This window comes from Terrapene carolina, unplaced genomic scaffold, assembly GCF_002925995.2.
Source record: "Terrapene carolina triunguis isolate 2854851 unplaced genomic scaffold, T_m_triunguis-2.0 Scaffold27546, whole genome shotgun sequence".
Classification (NCBI taxonomy): Eukaryota; Metazoa; Chordata; order Testudines; family Emydidae; genus Terrapene; species Terrapene triunguis.
In genome coordinates this window covers 1-8,160 of record NW_020691897.1, presented here as the reverse complement: position 1 = coordinate 8,160, position 8,160 = coordinate 1, and the positions used below count along the sequence as shown (strand labels likewise).

Genomic DNA, 8,160 nt, shown 5'->3' with positions numbered 1-8,160 from the left:
ATCTGTGAGCCAGGATAAGGACCGCTGCATAAGATCTGTAACTGCCCTCCCCCGCCACAAAGTCACAGAGCAAACCTCCCCCCCAGAACATGAAAAACACCTCCCAGACTGACCAGGGTAACCAGTGACTGCACTGTGTATGTGTCCTGATGCTGGACGTGACACCGCCTCTGTACCCTGCTAAAGGTCACTGTCCTGTCCAATTACCAAGCCCCTTCCCCCCTCCAGACAGACTCTCCCTCAAAAGAACCTGACTGAAACAGCAATGAACAGAAACAAACATTTTATTGCGAACCAGACATGAAACGTGGGGGGTGAAACTTGGACGGGGGCTTGTGTGAGGTGGGTAGGAAAGGACTTATGAAATTTTGGGGAATGTCAGCCTTCTAGTGCTAGAGCAGTCTGCAGGGGTTGACTGAAAGTTTTAACGTCCCTTGCCGCCCCTCCTTCTTTGGACTTTAGGTGAGGGTGGTGTGTGACTTGGTGGCGGGTGAGGGCGGTTACAGATAGACTGCAGCGGGGCTCTGTCCTCCTGCCTCCGGTCTTGCAGAACATCCACAAGGCGCCGGAGCGTGTCCGTTTGCTCCCTCATTAGTCCAAGCAGCTTTTCAGTAGCCTGTTGGTCCTCCTCACGCCACCTCTCCTCCCGTTCCATGACTGCTCGGTGCATTTGTGACAAGTTCTCCCTCCACTGTGTCTGCTGGGCTGCCTGGGCTCGGGAGCAGCCCATTAGTTCTGAGAACATGTCTTCACGCGTCTTCTTCTTCCTCTGCCTAATCTGCGCTAGCCTCTGGGAGTGTGCTGACAGGCTGGGTTGGGAGACAGTCGCAGATGTGTCTGTGTGAATTGTAAAAAGGGAGTGAATTCCTGAGACAGATAAATGAAATTGTATACAAAGAACCTAGTCTTTCTCTGTGAACAAGACCATGCACTGCACCTCTCACATGCGCACTCAGGACAAGGTCGAATTTTCGGCCGTCGCCTTCAGTGCCTGTGGACTTGCGGTGGTCTTGGAGTGATCAGAGAACTGTGGCTGGAGACCTGAACTTCTGGAGCGGGCAATAATGGTAAGCCGTAGACTTGTGGCTGCTTAAAACTCCAGCAGTAGCACTGGCCTCCTTTCACATTGAAAGCAATGCCAGTCTCTGCTGCCAGCAATCAGGACAGCATCAACTCTGCCCCGTCCCACCCCCTCGCGGCTGTCCCAGGTAAAGATCCCTGTATGCTGCCCCTCTCCCTCCACCGCGTGGCTGTAAAGCAGTCCCAATACTAACATTCCCCTCCCTAATTCAAAGCAGGGCGTCATGAGCGACATCACCCTCCTGAGGATCCCGGACACCCAGAAAGAACGCATGCTGCGGGAAAGCATGCAGAAACCGGGGCCGTATGCCGCGATGCTATGTCGGGCCATGATCCCCGAGTACTTGATTGTGGCTTGGAGGGGACATGTCTGCTACCACGGAGGGCCCACTAAGATCGCCCTACCCCGGAACCTCATAAACAGGCTTGAGATCTACCTCCACGAGACCTACGAGGAGTTCTCCTACGAGGATTTCTCGTCAATCCCCGGCCACATTGACCGGATTTTCGCCTAGGTGCACTGGGACTATGGAGTGGAGCGTCTTGGGCCTCGGAATCATGTAGTAACGGACATTGTGAAAATTTTTTAAAATACTTGGGACTAAATTGAGAAGAGCCTAAGACAGAGAAATCATGAAAACCCATTTGTTACCTTTGTAAATATTCCTGTTTTGTACCTGATTATTTTTTACCAGTTTACAGCACTTTTATAAATATACATTGTTAATAGTATAAATATTACCGTTCTGTTTTAAATAAATGTTTACATGTTTACAGCACTTACTGCTTGATCCTTCCCCTGATTCTGTGTCCGGGGTAAGGGATGGGGACGGTTGGTACGGGATCTCGGTAAGGGTGATGAAGAGCTCCTGGCTGTCGGGGAAATCAGCGGTGCCAGCGCTGTCGACTGCCTCGTCCTCCTCATCTCCTTCTTCATCTTCCCCGTCCGCTAACATGTCCGACGAGGAACCGGCCGCGGACAATATCCCATCCTCGGAGTCCACGGTCAGGGGTGGGGTAGTGGTGGCGGCCGCTCCCAGGATGGAATGCAGTGCCTCGTAGAAACGGGATGTGTGGGGCTGGGATCCGGATCGTCCGTTAGCCTCTTTGGTTTTTTGGTAGCCTTGTCTCAGCTCCTTGATTTTCACGCGGCACTGCGTTGCATCCCGGCTGTAGCCTCTATCTGCCATGGCTTTGGAGATCTTCTCGTAGATCTTAGCATTCCTTCTTTTGGAGCGCAGCTCGGAAAGCACGGACTCATCGCCCCACACTGCGATGAGATCCAAGACTTCCCGATCAGTCCATGCTGGGGCCCTCTTTCTATTAGATTGCACGGCCATCTCTGCTGGAGAGCTCTGCATCGTTGCCACTGCTCCTGAGCTCACCTCGATGTCCAAACAGGAACTGAGATTCAAACTGCCCAGACAGGAAAATGAATTCAAATTTTCCCGGGGGTGTGGCTGGTCAGAGCATCCGAGCTCGGACTGCTGTCCAGAGCGTCAACAGAGTGGTGCACTGTGGGATAGCTCCCGGAGCTATTAGCGTCGATTTCCATCCACACCTAGCCTAATTCGATATGGCCATTTCGAATTTAGCGCTACTCCTCTTGTTGGGGAGGATTACAGAAATCGATTTAAAGAGAGCTCTATGTCGAACTAAATGGCTTCCTGGTGTGGACGGGTGCAGGGTTAATTCGATATAACGGCGCTAAATTCGACATAAAAGCCTAGTGTAGACCAGGCCAGAGATTCTTATATTAACAAAAGTCCTAGTCCTCAGTGATTCCTTTACCTGGGTAAGGACTGATACCTCTGTGGTTAATGTCTTGGAAAATTTCAGCATGCTATGTAATACTGTCGCCATGAATCTGACTCATGGAAATACTCCTAACACCTTATGTTATATCACATCAAAAATATATTTACCTTCTTCCATTGTATTCTTCTCAGTTACTGCAAATACATGGAATCACATTGCAATGTTAATTACTCTTATAAGTTTCCCAAGGCCTTATTTCAACCACAAAACAGCTTTAAAATACAGGACCAGATTCTCTCCATTTAGGAAAAACCTGCTTTAGGAGACAGGAACAAATTGTTTCACTTGAAGATCATCTCCTCATTCACTGTATTGGAAGATGGTTTCTTCCAGTTCACTGATTATGCAGAGAATCTGACGACATAAAGCAACGGATGGCCTGTCATCTGTGAAAATGTCAGGATGCTTATAGAGACCCCTTGCCTCAGCATATCCCCCCAACCCACATCCTCTGACTTTACAGGACAGCTTCTGAGTGAGCCAGACAAAGCCATCAGTGAATAGGATCAGATATCAACTGGTACAAAGATTGGGGTGGGAAAAGTGGGGCATCAGAGTGAAGTTTTGGGAGATCTGAAAAATTAAGGAAGGAGTCCAAAACAATTAAGTGTCGGTGAAGTGAAATAAATAGAACCAATCATGAGACTTAAAATCTGCTGAAGAAGACTAAAGTGAAACTTTAATTGAGGAAGATTTTTTTTTACCAGAGAAATATTATGGGATGCTGAAATTTCTAGGATACCCCATGAATACCCACAAGAGAAATGAGTGATCAGAGGAGCTAGATGCTCACCCAGCTTTTTAAATAAGTCCAGGTCTTTCCCTAGTCCTGAATGAATCTTGTGGACCAAGAGCAAATCCACTATGGCCAAACATAATTCCAAGGCAGACAACCAGCAGGAGGTAATCACTCCTGTTTCCAATGCCTATGTTATAAAAGGCCTTGAATTTTATACTTTACCCAGTCTATATCATGTAGATGAGCAACCCTTTTCTACAACTGTTAATGATTCTGGAACAATGTCCACATAAGGATGAATGGCAGAAGGCTAGCCTGAATGTGATCTATTTTAATAACAAGATCTGTTTATAACAGAAGGAAACAAACTTTCCTAATGAGCCACTAATGGCAATAGTCACTGTTGCTCAATTCCTGAATATAAACCCCAACTCCTATGAAATCATTGGATGCATACTGCAAACGTTAAAAGCACACAGCTGTTGACCACAATTAAAACAGAACAAACCCACCCATCTCCTGTAATTTATAAACAGTTTCTCAGATCAGAACAGCAACTATATGTTAAACTTTTATTCTAAAATCAGAGAAATGTAGGGGGTGAAAGGGACCTTGAGAAGTCATCCAGTCCCACCCTCCGTGCTGAGGGAAGACCAAGTAAACCGAGACCATCTCTGACAAGTGTTTGTCGAACCTGTTCTAAAAACTCTCCAGTGATGGGAATTCCACAGGCTCTCTGGGACTGTGTCAAAATCAAGATATAAGATATGTTCATATTAATTTGCATTCACCTGCCTAGTTACTTACCTGATTGAGATGTTGTGTCATTATTATCTGAAAAAAATTAAAATGCCTTTTGAAAATGAGACATTTTTCATAGCATTCTACAATAGTTTTGATTGAAACAGTCACTGTCATGAATGCTAAGTCTGGTGTCTATTCTGGCCTTGAATATATTTATATGTGAGGAATTTAAAATTTGTCTTTCAGAACAAGGGACATATCTGGTAAGGAATTATAATGTACAGACCCTTATATTTAATTTTCTGAATCTGCCCCTAGAAAACTCATTTCAGTTTTTGTTTGGCTTTAGTATAGTTAAAGAATTCCATATCATCTGTTTAAACATTTTCACATATTTATTGAAAAAACATACAAAGAAATACTTACTTTTCAATTTATACCCTACAGCAGCAATAAGGGCTATGCTAAGAAATAAAATGACCAGGAAAGCAGCCATCCAAGGGGAGGTGGTTGGGAAGAAAACATCTGAAAAACATGTGAAAATGTCAATTACATTCTAATAATTCTTAAGAAACATCATGAAAATGATAAGGCCAACCAAACGGAGTCTGTCTGAGGACCTGGTGAAATCAGATTTCACTTGAATGTAAAGACTGCCATTTCTTTCTGGTAGAACAAAGTCTAGATGAATTTAGATCAAAAGATTCTACACATCTTCAAGGAAGGATATCATGGAGAACAGAGCTGTGGGCTCCTCCAATGTGTTCTGGAAAAGCACACACCTTCAGCCACACCCAGCTCACCTTACTCATGCAGATAGAAACACCTCAGACATTGAGAGACATGTCTCTCATGAGTAAGGTTCACAGGATTTACCTCAAATACCCTTTCAGCGCTAGTATTCATACAGAAATTGTATGCATATTTAATAACAGATTTTAATGTGCACATATTTAAATTATAACTTGTTCTCCATCAGTCCATGAAATGGTGAAAGTCATACCCACGCTACCTCCTGGGCACAGCCCCTGCTGCTTACTGGGGAAAATGCAAGATGCATCTCTTTGCCATAGCATTCCCACCAGAAATAGTATAAAATAAAAAGAAAGGCAGAACGATCCTCTACTGAGGAAGGGAGGTAGGGAACCTAAAAGTAGTATCCTTGGTGGAGTTACTCAGCTTAATGATATAAACCATTTCTCTGTATGCACTAAAATTAATTAACCCTGTAAACAGCCATGTGAAGTTGGTGGGGAAAATATCATTACCTCGCTATAGAGGTGGGAAAACTGAGAGAAGTTAAGCAACTTCTCTGAGGCCATAAAGCAAGTCAGTGGCAAGGCTTGAACTCAATACAGAATCCCTGTACTCAACAGATATCAACGGGACAACTCACCTGGGTGAGTACTTCAAAATATGAGTAAAGGCTATGGAATCTGCCCAATAACCATTAAATAATAATGAAAACTTAAACTCAATGTTAATGTTGAAAAATTAAGCACAGAAGAATCAGGAGAGACCAAAATGAAGGTCATACACACCACCTTAACTTTACCCTCTTTTTCAATGATGCATCAGTACATTCAATGAAACAGTTTTCCGTATCTTTTAGTAATATTGAAAATGCCATGCAACTTTGTTACATATTAATGTGCTATGAAAGCTGGATCATTATGTAGAAAAAAACACTTAATAATGTACTTGTGCAAATTATGATTTTTAAACTTTTTAACTCGGTCTAATCAAAATGGGTTTTTGCTGGAAAATGACAGGCAAGTATTTAAAAGAAGATAACAGCTAGCGCTTATATTGGGCATTTCATCAGTAGATCTCAAAACATTTTACAAAGGAGGTCAGTATTATTATCCCCAGTTTTGGGCAAACTGAGGCACAGAGAGGGGAAGTGGTTTGCCTAGTGTCACTCATGAGGTCAGCAGCATATTCAGGAATAGCACTCAGGCCTCCTAAATCCTAACCCAGTGCTCCACCTGCTAGACCAGACAAACTCTGGGCATCTATTTCTTACAACAAAGGAGGAGAGAAAAACGGAACCCATCTCATTAACCAAGTAGCCTCTTTATTGAGCCTTACATTCATTGATTCCCAATGTGCACTCACCTGAAATTAGGACTCTGGACTCGCTCGCTGTCTTTAGTATGTTATTGATTATTTTGCAGGAGACTTCGTTGTCTGAGCCAGGTTCTATGTTAATGGCACTTTCAATATTGTAGATTCCAACAGATGTCTTTGTGTTGCTGGTCGTAGGCTTTTCTGGTCGGTTTTGTCCTTTACTGTCTAACCAGAGCACCTGGGGCTCAGGGAACCATCCCTCCGACCTGCAGGTGAGGCCAATCCCCTGGTCTGCATAGTCCTCCATGAAAATGGAAGTCTCACCACCTCTAGCTAGAAAGAAAGAATAAAAGTTGTTATTACCTTCTCCTCCCCAAATAGTGCAGAGTTAGGGGGATTTCCCATGCTGCCTGAGAATTCTGAGAGAATTTGTCACCCTTTCATATGAAATTACAGGGCAAGAACTCTTCCCATGTTAAGTTAAAATAGTGACGTATCTGAAGAAACCTATACATTGGAGCTGTTTCTCTTTGCCTATAGCAGTTCAGAATCTCTCAAAGACCTGAAAGCCTCTGTGGACACACTCCTATTTATCCAGATATCTCGGTGTGCAGATGTGGTGAAAACTCAGTTCAAATTGTAAGCTGTTACTTTAAATTTCAGGGCTTTTTCCGGGTCCCATGTGCTGCACTCTGCAGAGAAGTGTGAATCTGGGTTTAGCAGCAGTCAGTCTGCAAAGAAGAAGCCTAGAGCAATGTGGGGTGAGTTGGGCCTCTCTGGTATAAGGATCAGCCTGCTTTGTCTCTCTCTGTTTTTTGGTTATTGTGTGTTAGGGTTTTGGATTCTAAGAAATTAGGTAATGTTATATTGCAATCTCCCAGAAAGAGCATTTTATGGCTTTTGTCTAACTTCTGTGTTTGTATGCCATGACCCCATATCTGGGAGCTAAGTGGAAATCACCATGGTATGACCTAGATGTGTCAGGTAACATTTTACATAAGGGCTTAGTTCTGTAGGGAAATCTTCTAACATAATGCCCTCCCTGTATAAAACTCATCCTCCATAGAATTTAATTGAGTTCAACAGAATTACATTAAGTCCTGTGAAGAGATACCCCCTCACCCTGGTATGAGGAAGGCTAAGGAGCTCCTCTTTGGCTTGTTCCATGCTGACAAGACCCACCTGCAAGGTTTGCCTGGACTTACCTGGTGGGGTAACTCACATGACTGGAGCACTGTCATGGATGTGTATAAACTGTTCAGGAAGGAAGGCGGGGGAGAAAAGGTGGAGGAGTTGCATTGTATGTAAGGGAGCAGTATGATTGCTCAGAGCTACAATATGAAACTGGAGAAGGATCCCCTGGGAGGCTAATATGAGGGGGAAAGGAGTCCAGGAGAGCTGGCTGTATTTTAAAGAAGCTTTATTGAGGGTGCAGGAACAAACCATCCTGATGTGCAGAAAGAATAGCAAATATGTCAGGAGACTAGCTTGGCTTAACAGAGAAATCTTCAGTGAGCTTAAACACAAAAACAAAGCTTACAAGAAGTGTAAGCTTACAACAAGTGTAAGAAAGCTTACAAGAAGTGGAAACTCAATGCTTTTTTCACCTCGGTCTTCACAGACAAGGTCAGCTCACAGACTGCTGCACTGGACAGCCCTCAGTGGTGAAAGAATAAGTTAAGGACTATTTAGAAAAGCTGGACATGCAC

The 8,160-nt window shown here is 44.0% G+C and overlaps 1 long non-coding RNA gene across 1 annotated transcript; it reads right to left on the bottom strand.

The window, feature by feature from the left end:
* Window positions 1-2,860: 2,860 nt before the first annotated feature.
* Window positions 2,861-6,780, bottom strand: LOC113408954. Its single transcript, XR_003899968.1, has 3 exons — window positions 6,500-6,780; window positions 4,808-4,906; window positions 2,861-4,471 (listed from the first exon to the last, which is right to left on the bottom strand). It is a non-coding gene; the product is annotated as an uncharacterized LOC113408954 (long non-coding RNA).
* Window positions 6,781-8,160: the final 1,380 nt, after the last annotated feature.